Genomic DNA, 12,609 nt, shown 5'->3' with positions numbered 1-12,609 from the left:
TAAGTCATTAAGCATGTAGTTGTATTATTTCAAATGTCTATGTTATGTATTATGCTGAATGGAATAATAAATAACATAATATATATGCATGTATGTTATGATAAATTGTGAATAAAAGAAAAGAGGTAAGATGTACTGAGTTGTTGATTCGGCACTGACGTGCGGGTATAACCATTTATGACATGAGATTGCGCTAAGTGCCGGATTAAATTGTACAGCACTAAGTGTGCGATTTGACTATGTTGCACTAAGTGGGCGAACTGAATATGATGCACTAAGTGTGCGAATTGACCATGCGGCACTAAGTGTGCGAGTTGACTATGTAGCACTAAGTGTGCGATTTGATTACGTAGCACTATGGCTATATACTTGTGACTTATTCTTATTTATGTTGCGACTTGGTCGTGGAGCTCGGTAGTTTTTTATTTTGTTTTTTTTTGACTCGTGTTTGAACCTATGTGACAAATATACTTGAAGTCACGTACATAAAATTTATCGTAGGATGGGTGAAAGGCCGTTTAGTCGTTTGATTGTAACGAAATAAATTGATTTATGAAATGCTTCAATGTCCTATTGATGAGTATATGGAATGTGAATGCATGAATTGATATGAAATTGAATCGATAGGTTGGAGGAACTATGGTATGGTTCGGTATGGATGGAGTAAATTGTCTCGTTCCATTTTGTTTCCTCTTGTGATAATGTTATTGATGGATGGTAGTGCATTGCTTATGACTTACTGAGTTATAAACTCACTCGGTGTTTCCTTGTCACCCATTATAGGTTGCTTGGACTCATCTATTTTTTGCGGGGTCAGGCCGTCATCGAAGTCATCACACCGGATAGCAAGTTTTGGTACTTTCTTCTTAGTTGGCTTAGAAGAACATTTTGGCATGTATAAGCTATTACGTTATGTTTGAACTTTGGCATGTAAACTTTAAGCCATGCGAAAATGGCACGAATGTTCGATTGAGTTGGATCAAGGGTAGGCATGAAATGGACCTAGTTACTTTCGTAACAGATGCTGGCAGCAGCAGCGTCATGAGATTGAAAATCACTAAAAATAGTAGGAGTGGAATTAATTGATGAATAAATTATGTAATCGAAGCTCGATGAGTCTGTTTTCATGAGGAAGTAACGAAAAGATCATATGGGCAGTATATTAAGAGATAATCAGATTTTTGTGGGACAGGCCAGAACGGTTTCTGGATTCCCTGCTCCGACTTTTGAAATTCATTATAAATTAACCAGAGATAAATAGGGGTCGTACCATATATGTACAGATTCCTCTCTGAGTCTAGTTTTCATAGAAACAAACGGCATCAGTATTGAAGCCCTGTGCAGGGAGATATCCAAGTCGTAATGGGCAAAGGTCAGTGTAGTCGACCCCTGCAACATGGGAGACTTTGACTAATAAACTGTACTAATTGGCCCAACCAAAAATTCTAGAAAAAAATACATAGATGGGAACATGAGTCTAGTTTCTGGGAAAATTACGAAACTGATTTTCGAGTTACGAAACTCAAGATATGATTTTTAAAACGACTAGTACACAGATTGGGCAGTGTCTGGAAAATAAATTTTATAAGGGGTTAAAGTCAGTTAACACCTCGTGTTCGACTCCGGTGTCGGTTTCGGGTTCGGGTGTTACATTTGATTGGTATCAGAGCTATGGTTTAGTCGGTTCTAGGACTACCATAGCGCGTATGAGTCTAGCTATACATGCCGAATGTTAATGTTTAAATGTGTGATGACTTCTGACGGTTGAAATGTTTTTGTTTTGATTAGTAAATGGACCCCGGTGAAGAAAGAACCCTAGCGGATGACCTTGAGAGCGTAGCGGCTGCTCCTGCACAAGGGACGCCGCCTGTTGAACCTCAGTCATCTGCGAATAATCAAGGTGAGGGGCTAAACAAGCCTTCTTTACCATGATGAATGAGTGGGTCGTGCAATATGCCCGAACCAACCCGGCTGTCCAACAATTCCCAAATTTGAATAATCCACCCCAAGAGCCTGTAATGCCATCAGTCGCTGATCCTGTGAGGCTGAGTAAGCCACCTGTAGACTTGATTAGGAAGCGTGGGGCCGAGGAGTTCAAGGCCATAGTAACTGATGATGCCGAAAGGGCCGAGTTCTGGCTTGATAACACCATTCGAGTGTTCGATGAATTGTCATGCACACCGACGAATGTCTAAAATGTGCTGTATCTTGTTGCGAGACTCAGCCTACTATTGGTGGAGGACCTTGATTTCCATAGTCCCGAACGAGCGAGTAACTTGGGACTTCTTTCAAACGGAATTCGAAAGAAATTTATTAGCCAACGGTTCATTGATCAGAAGCGTAAGGAGTTCTTGGAACTCAAGCAAGGCCGTATGACTGTATCTGAATACGAACATGAATTCGTAAGACTCAGTAGGTATGCCGGGAGTGTGTAGCTGATGAGGTTGCTATGTGCAAAAGATTCGAGGAAGGATTGAATGAAGATTTAAAGCTACTAATGGGTATTTTGGAAATAAAAGAATTCGTAACACTAGTCGAACGAGCCTGCAAGGCGGAAGAACTTGGAAAGGAGAAGAGGAAGGCTGAATTGAAGCTAGAGATTATCGTAAAAGATCGACGGGTAAAGCTCCGTTCTCAGCTGTAAAGAAGTTCAGGGAGGACATTAATAAGTCGAGGGCGACTGCGGGAATTTCCATCAGTACAAGACCATCGATGGGCTCCCGAGCTACTTCGGTAGCTAGTGTGGGCAATAATCGTCACGAGAAACCTGAATGTCCCCAATGTGGAAGACGACACCTAGGTGAATGTTGGGGCAAGTCTACTAGCAGGGCCTGTTACGGATGCGGTTCGAAGGACCACTTCATTAGAGATTGCACGGAGCTGGATAAGAAGAATAAGATTCAAGGTGCAAGACCTAGTGGAGTGACATCTAGAGGTAGACCACCGAGAATTTTAGGAGGCAGGGTGGTAGTCAGAGGGGGCCTCTGATACGGCCGATCGAGCCGAGAACCGTACTCCTGCTAGAGCATATGCCATTCGCGCACGAGAGGAGGCATCCTCCCCCGACGTCATCACTGGTACCTTCGCTCTCTTTGATACTAATGTGATTGCATTGATTGACCCTGGTTCTACTCATTCATATGTATGCGAAACCTTAGCAACCAGTAAGACTCTACCTGTTGAGTCTACTCAGCTCGTAATTCGAGTATCAAACCCTTTGGGTCAATGCGTACTTGTTGATAAAGTGTGTAAGAGATGCCCTCTAATAATCCGAGAATCCTGTTTTCCGGCCGATTTGATGCTTTTGCCGTTCGACGAGTTTGATGTTATTCTTGGTTTGGATTGGTTAACCGCGCATGATGCGGTTGTGAATTGCAAAAGCAAGACTATCGATTTGAGGTGCGCAAATAACGAAATAATCCGAGTTGAGTCTGCGGACTTAAGGGGGTTGCCAGCTGTAATATCAGCAATGTTGGCCCAGAAATATGTAAGGAAAGGGTGCGAAGCATACCTCGCGTATGTACTTGATGACAAGGAGTTAGAAAAGAAACCCGAATCGGTGCCGGTGGTTTGTGAATACCCGGATGTTTTTCCTGAAGAGTTACCGGGTTTGCCACCTGTTCGGGAGGTAGAGTTTGGTATTGAGCTTGTACCTGGAACTACGCCAATTTCGATCGCTCCGTATCGTATGGCACTAACCGAGTTAAAAGAGTTGAAAGCTCAGTTGCAAGAATTGACGGATAGAGGTTTCGCTCGACCGAGTTTCTCACCTTGGGGTGCACCAGTATTGTTCGTGAAAAAGAAGGACGGAACCATGAGGTTGTGCATTGACTATCGTCAACTGAATAAAGTGACGATAAAGAATAAGTATCCGTTACCGAGTATTGATGATCTGTTCGATCAATTAAAGGGAGCATCGGTGTTTTCAAAGATAGATTTGAGATCGGGTTATTATCAGTTGCGGATTCGAGATTCGGACGTACCCAAAACTGCTTTCAGAATGAGGTACGGTCACTACGAGTTCTTAGTGATGCCGTTTGGGCTCACTAATGCCCCTGCGGTGTTTATGGATTTGATGAATCGGATCTTCAGGCCGTATTTGGATCGGTTCGTAGTTGTGTTTATTGATGACATCTTGGTCTATTCAAGAGATGAGACCGAACATGCTGAGCATCTGAGGCTAGTGTTGCAAATTTTGCGGGATAAGCAGTTATATGCTAAGTTCAGTAAGTGTGAGTTCTGGTTAAGAGAGGTTAGCTTCTTGGGTCATGTGGCATCCGCATCGGGTATTCGAGTTGACCCGAGCAAAATTTCAGCCATACTTAACTGGAAGCCTCCGAGAAATGTTACCGAAGTCCGGAGCTTTCTAGGGCTCGCCGGTTATTACCGACGATTTGTCAAAGGTTTCTCGATGATAGCCACACCAATGACGAAGCTACTTCAAAAGGATGTTAAGTTCGAATGGATGGAGAAATGTCAGAAAAGCTTCGATCAACTGAAAACTCATTTGACTGAAGCTCCAATTTTGGTTCAACCCGAATCGGGTAAAGAGTTTGTCATTTATAGTGACGCATCCCTACTTGGGTTGGGTTGCATATTGATGCAAGAAGGTCGAGTTGTGGCCTATGCGTCGAGACAATTGAAGCCACACGAGAGAAATTATCCGACCCATGATCTCGAACTAGCCGCCATTGTGTTTGCATTGAAAATATGGCGACATTATTTGTTTGGTGAGAAGTGCCATGTGTTTTCGGATCACAAAAGTCTCAAATATTTGATGACTCAACGAGACTTGAATCTGCGACAAAGACGTTGGCTTGAGTTGTTGAAAGATTACGAGCTTGTCATTGATTACCACCCGGGAAAGGCTAATGTGGTTGCGGACGCCTTAAGCCGGAAATCACTGTTTGCTTTGCGAGCGATGAATGTACACTTGTCTGTTCTACCTGACAATGTGTTAGTAGCTGAATTAAAAGCCAAACCATTATTGACTCATCAAATTCGTGAAGCTCAGAAAGTCGATGATGAATTGGTTGCAAAACGAGCTGAGTGTGTTCCGAACAAGGAATCGGAGTGTCAGATTGATGATGATGGTTGTTTGAGGTTTAGAAGTCGTTTGTGTGTTCCAAGGAATTCGGAACTCATTCCGATGATTCTGAACGAAGCCCATTGTAGCCGAATGTCAATTCACCCGGGGAGCACGAAAATGTACAACGACTTGAAACGTCGGTTTTGGTGGCATGGTATGAAACGAGACATCTCCGACTTTGTTTCGAGATGTTTAATATGTCAACAAGTGAAAGCGGAACATCAAGTGCCTTCAGGGTTACTTCAGCCGATCATGATACCCGAGTGGAAATGGGACCGAGTCACAATGGACTTTGTGTCCGGACTGCCATTGTCAACAAGTAAGAAGGATGCAATTTGGGTTGTGGTTGATAGACTGACTAAGTCGGCTCACTTTATCCCCGTGCGTACGGATCTTTCATTGGATAAACTAGCCGAATTGTATGTCTCTCAGATTGTGAGATTACATGGAGTACCTATTTCTATCGTGTCGGATAGAGATCCGAGATTTACCTCACAATTTTGGAAGAAATTGCAAGAAGCTTTGGGTACCAAGCTGCATTTTAGCACCGCTTTTCACCCCCAAACCGATGGTCAATCCGAGCGGATAATTCAGATACTTGAGGATATGTTGAGATGTTGCATCCTCGAGTTCAGTAGTTCATGGGAACGGTATCTACCTTTGATTGAATTCGCTTACAACAATAGTTTTCAATCAAGTATTAAGATGGCACCTTATGAGGCTTTGTACGGTCGTAAATGCCGTACGCCATTGTTTTGGACCGAGCTCGGTGAAAGTAAAATTTTCGGAGTTGATTTGATTAAAGATGCCGAACAAAAGTAAAGGTAATCCGCGAAAGTCTGAAGGTAGCCACAGATCGTCAAAAATCGTATGCGGATTTAAAACGAAAGGACATTGAATATCAGGTGGGAGATAAAGTGTTTCTTAAAGTGTCACCTTGGAAGAAGGTACTCAGATTTGGCCGTAAAGGCAAGTTGAGCCCGAGATTCATTGGGCCGTACGAAATTTCCGAACGAGTGGGGCCGGTTGCATATAGATTGATTTTGCCCCCTGAACTTGAAAAGATTCACGATGTCTTTCATGTTTCGATGCTTCGGCGCTATAGATCTGATCCTTCGCACATAATTAGTCCGTCAGAGGTTGAAATTCAGGCTGATATGAGTTATGAAGAAGAGCCGATGCGTGTCCTAGCTCGTGAAGTGAAGGAGTTGCGAAACAAAAGAGTTCCCCTAGTAAAAGTGTTATGGCTCAAACACGGGATCGAGGAAGCTACTTGGGAAACCGAGAGCTCGATGAAAGAACGATACCCAAACCTATTTACCGGTAAGATTTTCGGGGACGAAAATTTCTTAAGTGGGGGAGAGTTGTGACAGCCCAAAATTGACCCTAGTCGGGAAGTGGTTTCGGGACCACAAAACCGAGTTATGAAAATAATGAATTGTTATATTCTACGTTTATTATGTGTGTACATGCATATGTGGAAGTTTCATTCCCTAATTTTGCCAACTGCATGAGGAATTATTAAATAGGGATCAACATGAGACATGGTAAAATATGATAGGCTAATTTTAAAGGGCTTATTAGTGCATGTCAACACAAAGGTGGACTTGCATGTCAAATTGCCCAATTTCCTTATAGTGGCCGGCCAAGGTGGGTTGATGATGGGCAATATATTTGTGAAATTGATATTGGGTTGTGGGATTTAATGAATAAAAGAAAAGAATAAAAAGAAAGCAAATGAAAAAAAAAGGCTTCATCCTTGTCTTCTTGGCCGAATTGAAGGAAGGAATAGGGGCAAAGAACTTTCGGCCATTTGAATGCTTAATAAGGTTAGTATATTGTGTTAAAGTTGTGAAATTTTAGCTTGTTTTAGGTTAATTATCATGGTTCTTACTTAGACCATGCAAAATTTTTAACTTTGATGGATGGATGGAGCATTCGGCTATGGCTATTAAAGAAGGAAATTTGATTACTTCCTTTAAGTTTTGATGAAGAATGTGTTGAGGAAAGAAATTGATCTTGCTAAAAATATAAATTCTAAATGCTCATATATGTAATACCCAAATAAAAATGCTTGATGTCTTGAACAAATATTGTTTCGATGGGTGGAATGAGTAATGTCATGTATAGGTTTCGGCTATGGATTTTCATGTTTAATATTTTTATGTTGGTGTTCAAATTGAAAATGGATGTTAGTTGTGCTATAACACTTGCTTAATGATGAAAGGATCATGAGCTTAGGGCTTGAGAGGCATTCGGCTTTTGAGTAAAAATAATAGAAATGGTGTTTAGTCAATGCAAGTGTCCATAGTTGTAGAATGTATTGAGTGTTGCAATCGGCCTTAACATAGACATGTGTGTGTTCGGCCACATAAATGAGCACCTAAGTTGATGTGTATGTTCGGCCAAAGGTAAGCATGTTGATGGCTTTATCTTGACTTAGAAGGTTCGGCTAAAGGGAAAATTAGCTAATATGTCGAATTCGATTCGTGAATTCGTACATATGTGACTCTAATGTCTAATGTGTATATGGACTAAGTACCTTGAGGTTCTCTTTTGATGTTCGAGTGAATTGTATTGAATCATTTGATGTGATTAAAAATGCATATGACCATTGTGTATTTGAGCTAAAAGGTGGCCATATGACCCATCAAACTCCTTGTCATATTCGGCCATAAGCTAGCAAAATGAGACTTTAATGAGTTAAATTTGTTTGATTTAGCTCAAGGAGTTAAAGGAGGTGAATCGAGCAAAGGCAAAGAAAAGGTCATCGAGTAGCCGAGTTGGAACCGTCTTACCCAACACGAGGTAAGTCATTAAGCATGTAGTTGGCATTATTTCAAATGGTCATAATGTTTATGTATTGATGCTGAATGGAATGAATAAATATACATATATATATATGCATGTATGTATGTGATGATGAAATTGTTGAATGAAAAGAAAAGAGGTAAGATGTACTGAGTTGTTGATCTCGGCACTGAACGTGCGGGTATAACCATTTATGACCATGAGATTGGCGCTAAGTGCGCGGGATTAAATTGTACAGCACTAAGTGTGCGATTTGACTATGTTGCACTAAGTGTGCGAAATGAATATGATGCACTAAGTGTGCGAATTGACCATGCGGCACTAAGTGTGCGAGTTTGACTATGTAGCACTAAGTGTGCGATTTGATTACGTAGCACTAAGTGTGCGAGTTGATTATATAGCACTGAGTGTGCGGACTCAATATACATTCGTGAATCATTATGGACACTATGTGTGCGACACTATTGAGTCGATCGCGGACAGCGGATCGGGTAAGTGTCTTGAGTACATGGCTAATAGGTGCTATGCTTATACTTGGTGTTGAGCTCGGTAAGTTTGAACCTATGTGACAAATATACTTGAAGTCACGTACATAAAATTTATCGTAGGATGGGTGAAAGGCCGTTTAGTCTTTTGATTGTAACGAAAATAAATTGATTTATGAAAATGCTTCAATGTCCTATTGATGAGTATATGGAATGTGAATGCATGAATTGATATGAAATTGAATCGATAGGTTGGAGGAACTATGGTATGGTTCGGTATGGATGGAGTAAATTGTCTCGTTCCATTTTGTTTCCTCTTGTGATAATGTTATTGATGGATGGTAGTGCATTGCTTATGACTTACTGAGTTATAAACTCACTCGGTGTTTCCTTGTCACCCATTATAGGTTGCTTGGACTCATCTATTTTTTGCGGGGTCAGGCCGTCATCGAAGTCATCACACCGGATAGCAAGTTTTGGTACTTTCTTCTTAGTTGGCTTAGAAGAACATTTTGGCATGTATAAGCTATTACGTTGTGTTTGAACTTTGGCATGTAAACTTTAAGCCATGCGAAAATGGCACGAATGTTCGATTGAGTTGGATCAAGGGTAGGCATGAAATGGACCTAGTTACTTTCGTAACAGATGCTGGCAGCAGCAGTGTCATGAGATTGAAAAATCACTAAAAATAGTAGGAGTGGAATTAATTGATGAATAAATTATGTAATCGAAGCTCGATGAGTCTGTTTTCATGAGGAAGTAACGAAAAGATCATATGGGCAGTATATTAAGAGATAATCAGATTTTTGTGGGACAGTGTCAGAACGGTTTCTGGATTCCCTGCTCTGAATTTGGAAATTCATTATAAATTAACCAGAGATAATTAGGGGTCGTACCATATATGTACAGATTCCTCTCTGAGTTTAGTTTTCATAGAAACAAACGGCATCAGTATTGAAGCCCCGTGCAGGGAGATATCCAAGTCGTAATGGGCAAAGGTCAGTGTAGTCGACCCCTGCAACATGGGAGACTTTGACTAATAAACTGTACTAATTGGCCCGACCAAAAATTCTAGAAAAAAATACATAGATGGGCACATGAGTCTAGTTTCTGGGAAAAATTACGAAACTGATTTTTGAGTTACGAAACTCAAGATATGATTTTTAAAACGACTAGTACACAGATTGGGCAGTGTCTGGAAAATAAATTTTATAAGGGGTTAAAGTCAGTTAACACCTCGTGTTCGACTCCGGTGTCGGTTTCGGGTTCGGGGTGTTACAATCCGATCTCCCTAACAGCGAAACGCAAAACAAAATCTATAAAACAAAGGACAAATAGAAGTAAGTTTACTTGAAACTTAGTAAGCTCGTAAAAAAACAATAATCTTACCAAATTAAGCATAACATAACAAAAAATCATTTAGAGCATCCCAAATCCTGTCAGACACAGTTCACAGCAAGTGAAAAATGAATTGTACAGTGATTTTGATCCTTTTTCAAGTCGTCATTTGAAAAATTCTCTATTCATCGATATTTAGAATGAATCGTTCACCGGCATGAAGCCTGCTAGGCACAAGGCCTAAAACATTTCACTGACCTAAAGCATGCTATGCTCAAGACTTGAAACATTTCACCGGCTTAAAGCCTGCTAGGCAATAAGCCCATTTAAATCACTGACATATAGCCTGCTAGGCACGATGCCCGTATCCGTACATTCAATACGTTAAATTTCACTGTCAAACATTGTTAAATCCATCATTTAGAGACACATAAATATTTCAAATCACTAGTAAAAAAACTTACTAGACTGGTTTGCAGTAATCGCAAAAGCACATGAACTACTCTGGGATCTTTTTTTTCCACAACTGTCAACATGCTCGCGAGCTAAAACAATAGTTTCATCCAATTCACAAAATCAATCATTCTATACCATGTAGTCCTTTTTGACATTTAACACCTTTAATTAATGGAATTCTCCTTTTGTAGCTTTTACGATTTAGTCCTTTTTACTAAATCAACCAACTAAATGGTAAAACATTATAACCAAATTTTAATACGACCTTAATGACCTCGTAAATATTAAATAAATAATATGTACGAATCGTTATGTCAAAGTAGTCGTCTCAAAACCACTGTTTTTGACACCACTGAAAAATGGGATGTTATAATTGTTAATTGTTGCTGGCAATTCTCTTAATGATTTCATAAGCCTCATTATAGGACTTAGAAAAAAGAGCACCATTAGTAGAAGCGTCTACTACCATCCTTGTGTGAGCATTGTGACCGTTATAGAACATCTCTAATTGGATGCAATGCAGGATTTAATGATGAGGGTATCTTCGTATTAGTTCTTTAAATCTTTCCCACGCCTTATACAAGGATTCATCATCAATCTATTTGAAGGTAGTAATCTCATTCTGCAACTTATCATTCTTGCTAGGTGGGATGTACTTCATAAGTACTTCATAAGGAATAGTTCTGTTAACTCTTACCATGTGGTGATGTAATTTGGTGGCAATGAGTTCAACCAGGCTCGAGCTCCATCCCTTAGTGAGTATGGGAATAAATTTAATCTTAGCATTTTTTGGGTACTCCTGATAACTTGAAGGAATCGCTCGCCTCCATAAACAATTTGAGGTGAGGGTGAGGATCTTCATTATGCATTCCACTAAATTGGCCTACTCTCTGAAGCATTTGAACATGACTGGCTTCAACTCGAATTGTTATGCCTCAATTTTGGGTCTCCTAATACCCGAATTAAGCTCATGAAATAATGGCAAGACATACTGTCTTAGAGTTGTATCCCTATCATTAGCAATAAGTATAAGATTTTGAGCATGATTTGCTCTGTTTCCTTGATTTTGATTTTCAAAGTTCATCTCTTCACTCATTCTCTGAACTGGTTGTCTTCTTCTTTGTCAAAAAGTCCTCTCAATTTCAAGATATATGAGGAGTAAGTCGATAATTCGATCAATACTCATAAACACCTAAAATAATTATAGAAAAAATAATTAAATTAAAATTGAACAAAAAATAAACCAAAATGAAAAATTAATAATTTCACAAATAATGTCTATTAAATGTGTCCCAGTAACATCGCCAAAAATTATTTCACAAAGTGATAAGTAAATGTCGAGTTATCGTACCCACAGGGACTGTGAAAGAAAATATTTATGAAATGCAAATTTAAAAATTGGGTGAAGGAAAAATAAGTTCATTTGAAGAAGTGATTTAAAAACAAAAATATTAACTAAGTAATTAAACTAAGAAAAATAAAAAGTAAAAATTCCAATGCACAATTTTAAAAAGATGAGTTTTAATCAATATGACATAAATGTGTTAAATTAATTAAACTCCTTAACTTAGAATTACTAAACTTATGTTCATGTTGTTACGAATACTTTAATGGCAACTTGGTATTTTATTAACTAATGCAAATACATACTTACTAAATTAACTAATCTTTTAAACATATTCCTATGTCAATTCAAACAATTAATCAATTTTCATAAGAAAGTATAAGATTAAGTGAGATAAAAACTTATTCCTATATTGAAACAATTTAATCACAATAATCCTGCAAGTTATGCAAGGCTAAAGTATCGTTTACTACCGTTGCTAATTTAACCTTCAACCACCTTCGAAGATTAAACATGCACCAATTAAATATTGTGTTAAGTAATTATAATTTCAATATGATTAATAATTAATTCATTTATTACCTTATAATTACAATGCAAGTATAACATAAGCATGGTTTTATTTAATTGAACAACTTACCAAGGCCGATAACAACAACAACATGATTTTAATAATTTAAACGAACAGAATGAAATCATTATAACACGAATTAAACTTAATTAATTTTAATTAAATAAAGAATAAAAACACAAAAAAATATTTATAATCATGAACACAACATAAATGAGAAAAAATAAAGAGAAAAAAACTAGCAACAAATCCTGGTATTTTTTCGAAGCCAGACTAATGCACTTCTTTTCTTCTTTGCTCGTCCTATCGGCCCAATGCCTTACGAACACTTGAATGCTACTACTCAAGGGACGTGCAAGATATTTTTTAAGAGGGAAATCAGAAAGGGAAAGAGTACAAAGGAAATGGGAAAACAAGAAGGAAATTGAAGAGAGAAAGGTGAGTGAAATGAATAAATGTATAGGATGTGTGGGATGAGAAATAAGGAAGGGAAGAGGGGTATTTATAGGTGGAA

General features: G+C 38.9%; 1 non-coding gene across 1 annotated transcript; it reads left to right on the top strand.

Annotated features, from left to right (window-relative positions):
- The first annotated feature begins 10,703 nt into the window (after positions 1–10,703).
- LOC121224745 (small nucleolar RNA R71) lies at positions 10,704–10,809 on the top strand. The gene has a single exon (XR_005922490.1). It is a non-coding gene; the product is annotated as a small nucleolar RNA R71 (small nucleolar RNA).
- Positions 10,810–12,609: the final 1,800 nt, after the last annotated feature.

This window comes from Gossypium hirsutum, chromosome D12 (genome assembly GCF_007990345.1).
Source record: "Gossypium hirsutum isolate 1008001.06 chromosome D12, Gossypium_hirsutum_v2.1, whole genome shotgun sequence".
Lineage (NCBI taxonomy): Eukaryota > Viridiplantae > Streptophyta > Magnoliopsida > Malvales > Malvaceae > Gossypium > Gossypium hirsutum.
Note: the sequence above shows the minus strand (reverse complement) of the source record. Positions and strands in the feature narration are given on the sequence as shown.